Below are 17,482 nucleotides of genomic sequence, written 5' to 3'. Positions count from 1 at the left end.
ATTCTTACGATGAAATGAATGCAGTATGATGTCTATAAAATTCTTGAAACATTTTTGACACATCAAACTTTCGCGTTGAACTACTATTATTACAAAAGGATATATGGAACATACACGTCAAGTAAATAAAAAAAATATGCTTGATCGCGCGAAACCCCAAACAATATTAGTTTAAAAGCATGTAAACGAAATCTTAGATATACTGACTTGTAAAGCCCAAAGATCTTGCGAAATTGACCTCTCAAAGTCATTCATATCCCACAGGAAATTACAGACAGAACAACCTGAGCACTGTCATGTTACAAAGTTTGACAAAGTTTAATGAATTTTGATTAGGCACTAAACTTTAGAGATTCGTGTCACTTACTCTACGATTCACTGAAGCATTTAGTTCGGTGATTAACTAACTTGTGTACTTTAGTTTAATTCGTGTTGCCAGTTTTAATGTAAGGCAATTTTGTTATTTGTAAAAAATAGCACTTTGGTGTGGGGTTTCAATGCCGGCCAGTTTTTATAGATTTGGAAGCACTTTGGTGCATAAAGGAATGAGATGCTTCTAGAACTTAACTCAGGAAAAATGTCTTTTATTTTCATGTGATATAATCAAGTAAAATAAGATAACATAGTTTGTTATACACAAACATAATAAATTCAAAATAATAAAATAGTTGTCTGGAAATATAATTTGTCTTCGTGATACGAATAAATCAAAACTTTTTCGTAATTCAGACAGCATTGTTAGATCTTCATATTATTTTATGCGACCAAGTTTTATAACAATTATCTTTGCCGCTACACTTTATAATAAATAAATAAATAAATTTAACCCATTACTGTCCCACTGCTGGGCAAGGGTCTCCTCCCGTAATGAAGCCTTGATTACGGGAGGGTTAGGCCTTGAGTCCGCCACGCTGGCCAAGTGCGGGTTGGGGACTTTGCATGCCCTCAATAAATGTATTAAACAAATTTTAGACATGCAAGGTTTCCTCACGATGTTTTCCTTCACCGTTGGAGCATGTGACAATTATTTCTAATACACACATAACTTCGAAAGTCATTGGTGTGTTGCCTTGGGTTCGAACCTGCAACTACTTGCGTAAGAGGTGTCGACTTATACCACTCGGCTATCACTGCTTATATTATTTTGTATTTATTAAAATTGGCTTAGCTTATTATACAACCAGTTATATTTTACAAACATTGCCTTTCACCTCTTGTAGATCATATTCTGGGTAGTAAAAATATATTTCTGTCCTAGATTTTATAACTGTCCAACTTCAGATAACTGCAGTGCCTGCAACTCACTATTTCTGAAGCTAAAGCCTCTTATTTCCAAAGTTTTGCTATTAACACAGTTTCCTTTATCAGATGATCCTGTATTACGTCACCCGGCGAGATATAGTTTAGCGGCTTAGTAATGTCTTACAACTTATCCGGGAACTTGAGCCAAATGTCGTGTATAAAATAATTATGATATCTTCTACTTCAGTTATTATTTATGTTACTTTTGCCAAGTATGATGAATACACAACGTTAAGGAATGATATTTGTTTCAGATCTAGTTTGTTATTACTGTATGTAGTGTTTTATATTAAATCCCAAATAGTAATAAAATTTTATATCTTTCAATATTTTATTTATTCCATTAACTGACCTTATAAAAACATGTCACGTTAACACATTTTGTTTCATCGTTTCAACAGAAATTTGGTTCAACACAATTTTATTGCGGAAAATTCAGTTACTTTTAGCACTTCACGTTTTATTAATCCACCAATAAAATACAAACTACTGAATCTTTTACATTTACAACACAGAAAAACGGCTCACGCACTACTCGTTCGTACTTGTTCCTCAAAATAAAACATTACTTGGGCCTTGGGCATGTAAAATTTAAACGTAACGAATCAAAAAAAGCAGGTCAAAAAACTACGTGCTGAGAATTTAAAAGGAAAAGCGATCGTGACATCGTTATTGTTAAAACTTCACTTTTTCCACCATAGCTTGGTAGGATCTGTTTGGAAACGTGACTAGAGTCCACACGACTGTATAACAATAGTACGTTTCGGTGTAATTTAGGCCTGAAACATTGGGAGGGGTATATTTTTGAATGACTGTGTGAATGCGGAACTTCGAGGCGAGATTGAAAGGCTGCGAACCGCGAAGCTATTTTCGCTACGGTTTGTACAAACATCGCTGGCTTTTACATACTTCTGTACATATATTTTTGTGTGCCTATTCGTTTGAGTTTCGTGACGGGAGGCGAAACTATTTGAAGCTCATATTCCTGGCATTCTTCAACAGGAAATATATCAATTTTATTGCACGAGCCAGTCGTAAAATGTCGCTCTCTGATTTTAGTGAACATTTTCCGGAGCACTCATTTTATGTTCACATTTTGCAGTCAACATATGAATTTTAACACAGACTCATTTTTCACTGCTGTGTTTTTTCAAGTTTTTTGTTACAAAAAAAGGGAGCAAGAAGCTTTAATGACGTGATACAGTGACTGATAAAACTTATCTCATAAAGAACTCATCAATTTAAATCAAAAAGAAACGAACAAAAATGACCAGCACAAAACACAGTGCCATTTGATAGCTATCCAAGCAAAAAATATCTTCGTAAAATCAAAGCTAAACGATGAATACTTGAAGAGACTCAAGATACAACCTTCAAAAAATTCAAGTAAAGTCTCCAATATAATAGTTTTTGTAATAGACATAATAACCATTACAATCAGCTGCTTCTTTCCCACGTTTCACTTGATAGTCACTCAAGGAAAATGGGATACAATACATTTCGCTGTCCATAGATATTGTCAATAGCCTATTGTCGTCTATAAATTGAATAGGATCTATTGTGAATAGTTTACAACGCCAACTGTCTTGTACTCGGCTTACTTGAGGCTGGTAAAGAAAACTTCTTTGTAATTTAACTTTGTCTTTGAAATGGCTAAAGTTTCGATGCTTTTGAGACATGTGATATTTATAGAGTTCAGTACTTTTGATAATATAAAAAAGGTATCATAGACCATTCTGGTAAATATTAGGTATTAGCACTATTAAACAAGTATTAATATTATTGACTGTCAGTTAGAATGATGTTCATCATCCTCTTGCTACCTTACGTAGCCACGCTAAATGCTATTAAACGAACACAATATCTGAGTAAATATCTCTGGATATGAAATTAGTTTTTCTAATAATGAATCTAGCCTGTTCCAAGCTTACTGATTTTCATCAAAGTTCATCACCAACAGCTGCCTCGCGCAGTACCAATTCTTATGTTGAATCTGGGCCGTATAAAAAATGTTTTGAGGAATGATTTTTTGGGAAAAAGATTTTTAATACCGCAAACTATCTCATTATCATGAACATTTGGTTGCTATAGCCATGTAATTTTCATAGACAGATAGACCGAATACAAAAAATTATTAATATGGATATTAAAATTCATATCTGAAAAGAGCAACTCAGTATTCTAGTTTCTGAATACACATTAAATGCCTCTTTAAATAACGCAGCACTTTCATCCGCTATTCGGTACAGTACAAAGTACAAAGCATACGAGTACTAACAAATGGTACAACGGAACATGGATTATTTACCTTTGTTTAGCGACTGAGCTACTGTTGCGGTCACTCAGTTTGCAACCACTGGTATTAGCAAGATATAAGCTGGACTAGTCTGCGGGCTTTGAGCAACAAATTGGATTATATTTTGTACCAAATGCCTGCTGAAATACTATTTAGTAAGTTGTTTGAAATAACAAGTACTTACAAGAGATTTTACTTTTAGTAATAGGTACTTAAAGATGAAAATTGCACCATTCGTTAATTTTGTTTGAGATCAAAGTCGGTTCTCGAAATGTAGCTACTCGTTAAAAAGTTGCGAGCAGCTTTTCGGCAATTTGCGTGATGCTATTCCTAGTAATAAAGATGGGAACAATTTTAGTGAGAACAGAAGAATGGATATTTTAATATATTTTAAACAAAACCAGCAGATAATTCAAGACACAAGGCACATTTTATCTCAAGAAATTCTTCCATACGAACGCCGTGGCTAGCAGCAGCAAGTCTATACAAAATGCAACGCAAAACTTTGAATGTTTAAACGGTTTCAAAGAACAGACTACGTACATGAGGCGTCTAATGCTCCGTGCAAGTTTTAAGAGACGTCCAACTTAAAGAACGTAATGGCGTTTGTAGCCAACAAATTGCTCGTATACTGCAATTTCACGACGCCGTAATCTTTGAACCTAATAAAAGAAGGCTTGGTTTGAAATATACTGTGGCAGGACAGGAATAAAAAGTAAGACTAGTTGCAGTTGGTACAGCTAGTTTATAATGAAACAATTTGTAACTGAGTATTTAAGTCTGTAACAGCAAAATGATAATGTATTTTAAATTCAGCAAAATGAGAATTTAAAATGAATTTATTGGTACAGGCTTTAATACTTAGTGTAATCTATACTAATAATGTTATAAAGAGGAAAAAATTTACCTAAACATTTGTTACTCTTTCACGCAAAATCTACTCGACTGATTTTCATAAAATTGAGTACACAATGACATGTAGTTTATAAAGTAGTTAGATTAACACATAGCATACTTTTATCCCGAGAAATGTTTGCACGCAGACAAAGTCACGAGCAGAAGCTAGTATATATAGCTCATAGCTCAATACAAAAATAACTGAACAAAGACTAACTAAAAATTCTGTTCATGTGCTTAAAATTGCTGCAGACCACATTTCATATTAAAAATCCAATACGAAAACATGAAGACAAACAAAGGACGATCTTACAAAAAGCTCTCAACATTATTTAGATAATATGAACAATCTGATCTTTACCAATACAAATACCATTTACAGTGAAATCTTTTTAAATCAGGCGAAAACCGAAAGCCACAGACCATTTGTAACCGCAGTTATTTATGGCGATACATCCTGTATCAGAGTGGCCATCTATAGACAGATGAGAGTAGGATCTAAGTGCCACCATTTTTTTGCTTGGTCGATTCACAACAGGCGTACGTTTTTTTGTCATTCCGTTGAAATTAAGAAGAATTTTCGTAGCACTTCGAAGTTGACCTGGCAAAAGCCTTTGATTGGGTTTTACACCTTTTTTTTTACTAGCTTGTACTATAGCTATTGATTGATTTTAACTGAAGTGTTGTTTCTTTCTTTCTTTAGGTACTGTAAAGATTTTTATAGTCATCGACCTAGGATTTGCTTGACCTAGCCAAAATAGAGCTAACATTGACTTTCAAAATTAAAGGCTTGCAACATACATACGGCACTAATCGGCCTAGCCGGGTGGCAAAACCGAATATATGAAGATGGACCCGAACGGCACAAGCCGAACATGTGAGTCGAGTCAGTTTTGTTATTCGATAAATATTACCGAAAACTTGCCAAACCAATGTGTGTAGCACGCCTGACCTTTTAATACGTTTATTTATAGTAAACATTAAAACCATTTTATTGTGCTGCTTAATCCCCGTCCGTAGTTGTGGTTCGCGATAAAATGATTCCAGCAACATATGGCAATGATCGAATTAATTTCGGACCCAATTATGTATTTCGAAACTGAATCATTTTTCATTTATATAATACTATAATAACGAAATCAGAGGCCAAATTGAATTCATGCAAATTTATATGACGAGCTGTTTTAACTCTGATTTGAATTCACGGCGACGTGATTTTACTCGTGAAAATGAAGATGATTTATCTACAAAAGATAATTTTCTTATTAACATAATGGTAAACTAAATCGAAGAGAATATTAGATGCTGAAACGAATAATTTGAAAGTTAGAGACGCAAAAGTGGCAGTTATACGAAATAAAAAAAACACGTGTGATCTTATGAAATCTCTTAACTTGACCATTATATGACCAAAGCAAAGAATATGTAGAAACAATTTAGTTTAAAAATATACCACATAAGTTTTGAACCTAAATTACTGTAGCAATTACACTCTAACACCTAGTACTACCCTTACAATTAAACCCTTTCAACTAGTGGCTTAATTCAACCCTATGCTAATATAAATTGGTAGGCACACAAAGTCTAGCTTCAGAGCATCCATTTGAAGGCAATTATATGGCTATCAAACAAAGCTAGGTTCGCGTTGGGAATTGAATAGAAAGAAAAATATACTTGAAGTAAAGTAGAGAAGAGTAAGTGACTAGAGTGTTTCTAGGTACTTGAATTACTGATGATGTTTATACTAGTCTTCAAATAAACGTATATAAAATCTCACAGTATGAATTATTATAGTAAAAAAACATAAACTTTACTAGTAAGCATGTTATGTTGGCAACGAAGTTTTCTTTTAGATTGTTAGTAACATTATCATGAAAATCAAATTTAGAATCGATAAACAAGCATCGCTGTTAAATAACATACGTAAAAAAACTATTAGACTTGAATGAGAAAATTGTTATGGTGAACGTTAAAAACAGTATATTATAGATTAAAAAAAACCGTTTACAGAAAACAACATAGCTGAAAGCAAGAAAGAAAATAAAAATAAACTAGGTACTGTAGTAGTTTTCACCTAAACGAAATCTAAAAATATCATCAGAAATATTCTCATATCATACGGGTTAAAGAATCTAGCCCTTGATCAGAATATGATTTATAAATGAAGTGTAGCATACATAGACCTCTATAAAACTTGACTGCGCTCCCCTAGAAACCATTTGGCTGGCAAATATTTGCCTACCAAGCTCGATACAGCTGCGCGGTAGAAGTGTACTGAAAAAAGATTTGAACGGTATTCAGTTACTCTGATGGTTTCACCTTTATAGGCGGAGGAAATAATTATCTTAAAGCTCCTTACTTTGATGTAAGTGGATAGATACGTCTTATGATCCAAAAAACGATAATATTGCTGTACTTATTTAACCTTTGATACCTTAAAGCTTATAAATACCAGGTACTTCTTTGACATCAAAGATCAAAGTAAAATATTTAAGGCTCTATACATCAAAATGTGTTTTATACGATAAACCAATTTTGTATGTAAAAGCCAACGATCTAACATTCTATTCCAGTCTAGCTAAATTTAATCTAACTCTCGTGGAATATATTCAGAGCTAACAATTCAATCGAGGCTCTCTATTTGCCTTAAACATACATGATATAAACGACCCTAATTTAAGCCCAGTGTTTCTCTCTCGTAAAAATAGACCGTGACTTTTAGCAATATCTCTCCTTTGCTTAAGTTTTCTCGGCATTCCTTTCTGTCAAAGATAAACGACAGCATTTACTTGACATGGACTCATATACTACTAAGCATTAACTGCGTTACTAAACATTTTTCATTCGGGTGTTTCACAAGGGTCTATTCTTGGGCCAATTTACGAACACAATGCATTTTTAATGCGTATAAAATATAATTTATGAGGAAAAATTCCCGCTTTGACTTTCATATTACAGCAAAGGATAACGAAAATATGAAGAAAAATGTAAAACATTCTTCCGTTTCATTGAAAATGAAGAAAAATAAAGTCTTTATTCTTTGAAGTAGAAGTCAACAGAGGTTAACTGGCTACTTAACCTCTCAAGCGCCCGGCCACCGTGTCACGGTTGAATGTTCTACCCCCGTCAAGCGTCCCGCCACCGTGGTACGGCAAAACGATCTTACATTGAAAAAACGTAGAAACGAAATGCTAAAACCATGTTTATCCCTTTCAAACATATTTGACATTGAAGCTGATAAAACGAGACGACGATCTAATGCACACACTTGAATAAGTTGTTAATATAGGCCAGAGAGCACCTTAAACAACATCTGACCCAACGACATGTTCCTTTATGACCAATATTGTAAATCCTTTTTTTAACTAATTTTAAAGATTTGAGTATATTTTACAGTTGGATTTTAATGTCATTTTTCATTAACTACACGATAAGACCTTTCGTCATATTATTTTTTTTGCCTAAAAATATTTATTAAACTTTCTTCAAACACATGCCTAAAGCACAAAATATTCAGATTAAACGGACTATTGTACTACCACTATCAAATATTATTTGTGGTTTATTTTTTTAATCTATAGCAAATTTTATGTAGATTCCAAATATATAAGGTATGACTAGGGTGTTAGTATTAAAATATGACGGAATCGGCGCTTAAACGCCAACCGCCAATTCAATTACGCGCGCCATTTTTGGCCCGGACGCTTAACGGTATATTTGAATTTTGACGTTGGGGCGCTCGAGAGGTTAAGGGCGAGTCATAAGTAATAGCCGAGCAATTTGTCGTTACGTACTTATTCGGTATTGCTTGATGTATTTTCTTGTCAAGCTTTGAACTTGCTTTAATTTACAAAGCTTGGTTTGAGGTTTGCCAACATTGTACATTAAGGAATGTAATTATGGAATAATTTGTGTTTGAGAAATTGAGGTGGTTTCGTATAATGCTTTTAGATGCCGTAAACAAAATTAGTGAATCACGTCAGAGTGAGACTAATTTTCACCTTATTCAATTTTGGGTAACTCACTTTATGATACCATATAAATTCAAATAAATGAAAGTTACGGATTAACCGAAATAATATTTTTAATGAGAACATTACACGGCTTTAAGGGCTCTTAAGATTTGATGTACTTATAATAACTTCTAACCTAAGCTTCCACGTTGTTTCCAGTCTATTAACACGAACCTTAAACTCCTATCCCACAAACAATGCAAACATCCACTATTAATCTAAATACGCAACTCTGACTGGCAATAGAAAGAAGTAGCAGCAATAATTTATCCGCCATAGTCGCACAGAAAGCACTATTTACCCTCCCATTAAGGACATTAGGCCTAGATTAAAAATCCAGACAATTTACTAGGGTGGTGAGCCATTGTCGTTATTCTCTTAATCCGTGAACAATGCCCTGGTTTCGTACCACTGAGTTGGCATGGTGCCAGTGAAAAACGCATAATGTTACATGCCATGAAATATAAGGCTCAGTTTTGGCGGCGGAACCGCGACTAAATTGCCAGTTTGGCTGAAGAGCTCCATAACACAAAAACCTTGGCTCTTGCCGCATGATGTCCATTGTACTAAAGATTATGGCTTTTTCTCCATAGAGGTCAAACAGTATTTGTGGAACGCCATTAGCTTTGATCCTTCTAAATCAAAACGTGTTTTCACATTGTTCTTTGTTCGAAGAGCAAAATTTTAAGTCCGCAATTTTTCCTCGGTCATTATAAAGGGTGATTCATCGGCCTCAAAAACCCTCCATACAGTCATAACAGTATTACTTTACCGCCACACGCAATAAGAATTTTGACAACCCATAAAAACTGAAAACGATAAAAGATATGACATTTTTTTCGCTTTGAGCACGCATCACTTTTGCTTCCGTATGTTTTCAAAATCTGCACGGGGACATCGCCACAGGAACGCCATTGTTTTATGTTTTATATTTTCATTTTTTCCAATTAGAATTTATTGGGTACTTTTGACTGTTGCGGCTAAATTGAAACATAAACTGAAGTGGGCAGCAACAACAATTATGTTGAAGTGCCCACTTTAGTTCTGAATGATGCAATAGAATAAAATTTATTGATAAAAGCTTGATTTAGGAATTTTGATATTATAAAAGTAATTATTTTACTAATTTTAGACATTGTAAGCGGAGTTGAAAGTTCAATATCTGAACTTTTGGCAAGTAGGCGGTCAAATTTAAATTTTCTGGAAATTTCTACATTTTAACATGTCTTAAAAGTATTTATACGTCAACTAAATCTAGTACGTTTCAATTCAATACTCTTTTAAGAGGTTAGAATGCTTAGGTCATGCACATAAAACTTTTCAAACTAAGTTAACTTTCGTACTACAAAAAAGGAGAGACTGCTAAACGTTATAGCGAACACGCAACAAAAAAGCTAATAGAAGGAAAACCAGGACAGTTGTACACAAAATAAAAGACTCTTTCTAATCATAATGTACCTCAAGCGTATTAAAATTAGACACAGAACTTACCGTGTCATTCCGGCGCACAAAGAGCTGTTATACACTGAGCTATCCAGGCTTGTGCCAAGCAGTATTGAATCTTATTCCCCTCTGCCACATGTGTCAAAATCGCCCGGACACTTCGTCTGAACACTTGACAAGGAGTCACTCGCAACTTTCGCCTAATTGCATTTTAGGTTCGATATTGATGTGTTAGAGTAATGCAGTAATGCGGAATATTTTAGGGCGGATGTGGAAGCGGGCGCGGCCGCCACCGTACGGCCGCGAACTACCCCGTACCAGTGGAATAGGGATGGGCTTCGGTGAGGTCGCGCGGTAAAGTATCGAGGGATTTCTTGAAGTAAAATGTTTTAACAGGTGGTAAAGTGTTGGTTTGCGTCTTACTAAGTTATTTGAATGATTGATGTAATGAGAAAATGGGTCGTTTACTCAAAATAGTTATTGTATTATGTGTTTACAAAAAATAAGTTAGACGGTATTTATTCGTTGTAAAGAAGCCTAAAGTATTATTCTGCGGAATGTTCATTATTACCATAAAAACTACAAACCACTTTGAATAACTTACTCGCTTGTTGAAGAATAAGTCATTACCAGATTCTAATATTTGATATCACATACCTAAAAGTTTAGTTTTTAAGACATAAAACCAATGACATTATTCACAAAAAAAATACTACAAATAAAAAATACACCGCACAAACTTTACACTCGACATAAAATACCGCAGTACGTTACCGTTACCAGTAAACGTGTCCCCTCCCTATAAATGTTCTACACATGCGCAAAGACTGCAGACAGACTGTCTTTGTGGTAAATAATACATTTCTATCAACTGAGCCTCTACACCACTGTGCGATGCCACTTTTTTTTTCAAAACTTTACAACCTAGAGTTTAGAACTTGGAATTTGAATAAAGTAAAAGAAAAAATGAATACGTCTCATTAAAAGTTCATTTACAAAGACTAGCGTAATAATTCTGCAGGTTTTTAAAACTTTCATATAAGTATTGGGGACAATTTTGTCACAAAAATAACTGATACTCGATTTTATTTCAATATTTTCGTCTTAGAGCAGTCAGCTTAATTTTATTTCGCAATAGTATTTCTTGCAAGAGAAATCAGTAGGATAAAGATACCTTTTCTCATGGAATGCGGAATGCGTACACGAATCGATGGAATAATAAATATTATAGGTCTCGAGGCAGTATCGGTGTAGGAGAACATGATATTTATTGTATAAGGCACTGAGATCATGAGAATTTTAGTAGACGACGGGAAGAAAGTTTCCAAATACTTTTTCTTGAGCGAGAGTCTGAATGAATATCTAAAGAAGAATGACGCAAGACACTCTTTCATTCGTTCTAGAATTTGAACAACCTCATACTACTTGGTTTAATAGTACTATATAATATGAGTTGCGTACTACCTCAATGTGCATTAGTTATTGTTATTCAAGCATTGCATGAAGTTACTTAGGCAAAGGAAACTTGTAAGCACCCTATCGAGTCCCTGATTTTTGTGTGATTTCTGTAAGATGTAATTTTTTGTGTGTATAACATTAATCTAGTAGTTACAGTTAGGATCCTTAGCCGTTCTTTAATAAAGGTAATAATCTGGCAGTTTGGTGATAAGACTTTTTTTAACCGTCCAATTTGAGTACCAAGTACAATTATTGTGACAGGAAACTTCAGCCTTTATCACAAAGAAACACTTCTATTTTTGCATTGGATTCTTATATACATCTTTTCACAGTTTCACAACTAAATATGTGTTTTATATCTCACTCTCAATTTACCTTTTGATTGATAACATTGTCCCTGGTTTTTCCCTCACCGATTACGTACTTACTCGAAGCCCGCGACATATCCGGGGCTCAGCGTTCGGGATGTATCACCGATGTTTACATATTAAGGTCTCCGGGGTACTACGATGCGGGAAATTCGTTAAACCATCTGTCTCGAAACATTTATGAGGAATATTATTTTTGGATGGATGAGGATAAAAGGGTTTTAAGCTTTGAGAACGTTTTAGAATTTGTTAGCATTCAAATTATGATTAGTATGCAAATATTTGTTTCGGGTATTATTGTTAGGTATATCTTATTCAGAGGTTTTGATATCTCGGCTTTGCATTAAATTTGTAGTGTTTAATGGTGAACTAAGACATTCAAGTGATACTGTAATTTATAACATATATCATTTTATGCATACGACAAAATTGATTTTGAACTTATTGATATACAAGATTAAAACGATTTGAATGTACCTATTTATTATCTAGTGTTTGGTATTCATCGTTTAAAATAAGTCTATCTCCCTATCTATTCAGAACACTTTTACCTACTGTCGAATATGGGAATCCCCCTTAGTACGCCATTTTTACGATCCTGCACTTGTCTCATCCATTGCAGTCTTACACATTTCGCGATGTCATCCGACCACCGGATCAAACTACTACTACGGACCACTAATTGTATATCTTCCTTGCAATCTTCGCCCTTTCCATATTATAAAATAAGTCTACGATCAATAAACATAGCGTAGATCGTTCACCTTCATTCTTCAGCACCGCAATAATTAAATACTGCGTAAAAGACATCGTTATCAATGTTCCCAAGTTTACGATCAAGTGACATGGTAACAAAATTAAGTGTTATTACTCCCTGTAAACTTCATTTGTCGGCAAAAGTTCTTTGAGTCGAGAACTTTAGTTGCAAAGAATGATGTATTGTGGCTAACTTTATTTAGGGACTGGAGATGTAGGGAGGGTTTTGCTTTCTTTTTCTTTTTTGCGTTGTTTTCTCGTTACAAGTTTTAAATACTTTTTAAGGAGGCGTGAAATACTTGATAATGGGGAGAGGAGATTATAGCTGTAAATACTTTGTTTTAAATTTATTGTATATTGCAGACTGAGAAAGTAAGTTAGTTCAAAAGTAGAGTATAATTGTCATCAGTTGAGGTATTTGTAATTATCAATTCTTTGGAAAATGGTTTTGGGAAATTTTGTGTATGTGTGAAAAAATACAAAATCAAATTAAACTTGGCTATAAAATAATTGTTAATTGAGCAATAATTTGCTAGATGAGTATCAGAGGTCCGCAAAGATTACCATTGAACATTTATTTATCATACTGTTTAGGTTCAGTAGCTGTTGAATTCTGCATTTTTTTTCGATATTTGTGGGGACACCAATGTATAGTATCTTAGGGAAAACTACGTTAGGCAAAGAACCTAACTCAAAGGATATCTATTAAACCAAAAAACAATTATTAACTTTAAATTAATCAATTATTAAATTATAAACATCACTTATTAGCAGTACACACAGACTGATAGCTGTTCGTGTAATGTACTTTGTTCTTTTACGACTCTCAGGAGCACCGCTCTGAGATTATCGTTGTAAGCTAGATACATTATTATTTAACAAGTAAGGTGAACCTTGTTGCTCAGTTCAAATTAGCCGTGGAAATTGAAATCATTGAATTTAGAAGAAGAATAAAATATTAACTGTAAACAAATTAAATATTCTACATTTTAGACTTTCGCGTTGCATTTTTATTGTTTTTATAAACGAGTGTAATAATAATAATCTGACGTTTTGGCGAACGTACAGTGGTCGTATACGCAGTCAACCACCAACCACTGTCAATATAAGTCTTGCTAAACACATTCGGTTCAGCAGGTTTGGTTCGGCAATATTTATCGAAGGACAAAATCAACTCGACTCACTTGTTCGGCTTGTGTCAATCGGGTTCAACTACACATACTCAGTGTTGCCGCCCGTCTAGGCCGATTAATGCCAAACCAAATATATCTGTGTAGCAAGCCTGACCTACCTCGAAACCTGGAAGTTTAATCATGTTCTCGGAGGCACACTTTACTGTATTGTAGTAAGTTCCCTTTGTATCACGGAATAAATATTGTTGTGCGACTCATGAGTAAACAGCTATGTCCGGTGTTGAAAATCTCGGAAACACAAGAACAACTCTTAGTACGGGAGGTGTTTTTTTTTTGAACAAAAAAACTCTCTTTTCATCTTGTTTCGATGCCCGGAAAAGAAATTTACATTTCAAAGATCCACACCAATCTGAAGTTCATGTTTAGGGTGAGAGTGACCTTGTAAAAATGGACATCATTTGATCCCTTAGGACAAAGTATGGCTTTTCTTAACCATGCCATATATGTTAATAGGGAGCTTTCATAAATTGCTTGCTTCCATAACACTGTCAATGATGCGTGAAATTTGTGGCATCATTGAGCCGCCGCAATGGACTTTTTTATTAAAGTTGAAAGAATGCTCGTTTTCCATCCAGAGAATTCGATAATTTTTTTCCCAGTTCTAGTTATAGATAATGCTGAAGAATTTTTAATAAAACTTATTTGTTGTTTGTCTATGTTACCGGAGCTCTGAAGCCTAATAAGACTTTCGCACTCAGGAAAAAATAGGCTGAAGCTTTTTCGCATTCCTTTTAAAAATAATTTACACATACCCAGACACTCGTCTGGCTTCCTAGAGTGCCTTCGCAGCCAAATAAACTTATTGATTGTCTGCCTTTGGCAGGCTATCAAGTTACATCTCTTTACTTGAAAATCGACTTTATGAACATGCACTTAAGGTTCGATTTTCTTTGTTTATTTTTACAGTTATTAAGATGCTTCCTTTAAAAAGGAGTAAACACGATCTAAAATATCAAAAAGGCTGGTAGTTAAATTTTATAATGTCTATTAATGTTGAATGGCGATAGAGGAGTGAATGAAGCTGGTTTATTAGCGTTAGGTCACAGGTTTATTTACGGAAATGGGTCACAGAGATACCGAAAGGGATCGGTTTCCATGCCAAAACGGGTATTACGACTGAGTTTCCTATTGCGCATAAAATAAAATTGGCACATCGTATACATAGTTGATATGGTGGGAATGCGTCTACGATGTAAAGTTTAGTAAGTTGCTCTGTGTAACGATCCGTAAGTCTAGATTTTTTTTCGTTTTTTCATGAGTGAAATGAGTGATACATTATCTTCGGCTTAAGAGTTAAGTGAGTACTTAAAGATTTTCGAATTGAACGGGGTTTAATAAATTCGGAATTATAAAACACTTCTAAGTTATTTTAGATTCAAGTAGAGTCCAATTTATTAGAGAATATTCAGAGATAAAATGTTTCGTTGACTGATTACGATAAGTGTGCGGACTCCTTTTTAATCAGAAAAAGCTTAAGAAGAAAATAGGGTAAAAGCAAATCCTAAAAAGCGGATGAAGTCATTTAGAGTCGCATAAAATCGACAGAAAAAAAAAGAATTAATGACTGAGTTCGTTAACAACTGCTGCTTACATACAAGGTTGCATGCATCTTCCGAACAAAGCAACTGATGTTACTTGCAGATCCGAAAGCGATTTAAAACGCTCATTGTCTTTGAACGTGAATGCAGAATCTGTGAGGGAACAATTCAAGCGCGACGTCCTACGGTTAAATGGACCGATTATTTTAAAACTGTGAAGTAAATCTAAAAGGCGGACCTTTGGGATAAGTTAGGAGTTAATAGACGCGATTTATGCACGGTTAGTTATTCAGTTCGATAGAATAAAGTGTGGGACGTTTTTTTAACGTCGCTTTGATTTGTGCTTTTGGTAAATGTGTTTTGAATGATATGTATATGAGAGTGTTAGTTTTCGCTTCATCTAAGGTTATTTCTGTAAAAATAATATATAGCAAATAGGTTACTATACCATCTGATGTTTTTCACTCGATTGCCACTCTGGTTACAGCTTTTAATCAAAATACTAGTCTTGTCTCGATCACAGCCGTCGAATCATTCCGAAATGCATAGCGATTTTAGCGTATCTATAATACTTTTTTTGTAGAAATGTAGGTAATAATAGCAATGGATCATCAAAACAGGGTTTTACTGTAAATATTAAACGAGTCATATACCTATAACGTTTGTATATAAGTAATTTTATTTTCCAATCAAGTGGAACCGTGCCAAGATAGATGACCAGCCCAAAAAAAGGAAAGTATTTGATATTTTTACTAAAATCGTGTCGCCTAATATAAAAAGGGTCTGCGTACTATCGCTCAGGTGTTCTTAAACGACGCACGGTGGATCGAAAATCGGCTGTAGAAGACATAGGATCTCGATGTCGTGAATGTTATTTTTTTCGCTGGAAATGACTTCTGCTGATCATTACTATTATAAAAAATGACATATGAAGTAATTGTATGCACAAATGGAAGAGTTATAATTTTTTTAAGAAAAATTTGTATGGAGCTGACATGAAAAATGAGAATATCTCTGGAATCGCAAGGTTGGCCGTTATATCCTCGCACACTGATATAGTACTATTTATTTGTGAATTTTTGACATACTTTATATCGCGGCATCACTTGCGATTTTTTTTCTAAAAATCGTCAAAATTTTCAAAAAAAAATTTTTGTTTATGATACATTTTAATGCTTAAATGCGACTATAATAAGTGTAATTTACTATATTTTTTATGCTTAGACCAAAACATTCTAAGAAATCACACAATCGTATTACTCCTCCTCGAATGGTGCTCTCTGAACCTCGTATAATCTTTGTTTCGGGCCTCTGAAGCTTCTTCCGAAAGACTTCCAATTGTTACAATAGCATTAACTGCAATTATGTCCCCTCGGTTAATCAACAATTTGTGGACGGTTGAAGACATGCAGTAGGTACCCATCGTACAATTCCAAGTATTTTTCAGCGGTTGTTCTAGCGTATTCTTTAAATTTCTGCACGTATTTAAACTCTCCAGATGTGATAGCTCTCAGAATCACAGCAAATCTGCGAATTACGTTTATGACCGGTTTGGTTCCATTAAAGTTGATAGCTGACGGTGATACCGTACGGGTGAATCCAAAACCCTGCTCACCGCCTCTGTATTGCCTTCCAGCCTAGTTTAGTTTTGCGAAATAATCCAAAGAAGTTGTCATAAATGAAAAAACTGCAGTGGATGACAAAATTTAAGCTCTCGTTCCCTCACAATGTCGAAGACATGAAATTAATCGACCAAAAACTCATCCAAGATCGATCAAAGGTTGAGATCATCTTTGAATCAATCTTGGATGAGCTTTTTTCTTGGATGCAATAACTCTTGATGGCCTTCTCCTCTTGCAGACCACTTTTTAAAGTCGAGACGAAGCGCTATGTGTAGAAGACATTTCATCACATTAATGCGGGCACAAAGTGATGTTTATCCGAACACGCCAGAAGAAACGGTTTTTGACGCAATGGCATCTAAGTCATCTAACTTATTCATTTATGTGGGCTTAGCCAAACACAGGTAGCAGGCCGCATTTGACTTCGCTTCAGACAGATATGTACAAAGGAGATCATCCACGCTCCATACATTTTTGGGCCTTTTTTCAAAGTGCCGGCCAACAAAAAAAAGTGGCATGTATCGATAGAGCTAGCCATTTGAAGCAATAGTTAGTATGGCACGAAACCGGTAGGATCGCTTTGAACCGAGTTATAC

At 34.7% G+C, this 17,482-nt stretch overlaps 1 protein-coding gene across 1 annotated transcript in view; it reads right to left on the bottom strand.

Annotated features, from left to right (window-relative positions):
* The window catches only part of jus (EB domain-containing julius seizure protein), a 77,337-nt gene extending 67,079 nt beyond the window's left edge, over positions 1-10,258 (bottom strand). The window contains exon 1 of the mRNA XM_076115198.1: positions 10,000-10,258. The gene's annotated coding sequence lies outside the window, so the exon portion shown is untranslated. The remainder of the gene's footprint in view (positions 1-9,999) is intronic.
* Positions 10,259-17,482: the final 7,224 nt, after the last annotated feature.

The sequence above is a fragment of the Anticarsia gemmatalis genome, chromosome 6 (assembly GCF_050436995.1).
Source record: "Anticarsia gemmatalis isolate Benzon Research Colony breed Stoneville strain chromosome 6, ilAntGemm2 primary, whole genome shotgun sequence".
NCBI classification, from domain to species: Eukaryota; Metazoa; Arthropoda; class Insecta; order Lepidoptera; family Erebidae; genus Anticarsia; species Anticarsia gemmatalis.
The sequence above is the reverse complement of the archived record's forward strand: the minus strand, read 5'-3'. Positions and strand labels throughout refer to the sequence as shown.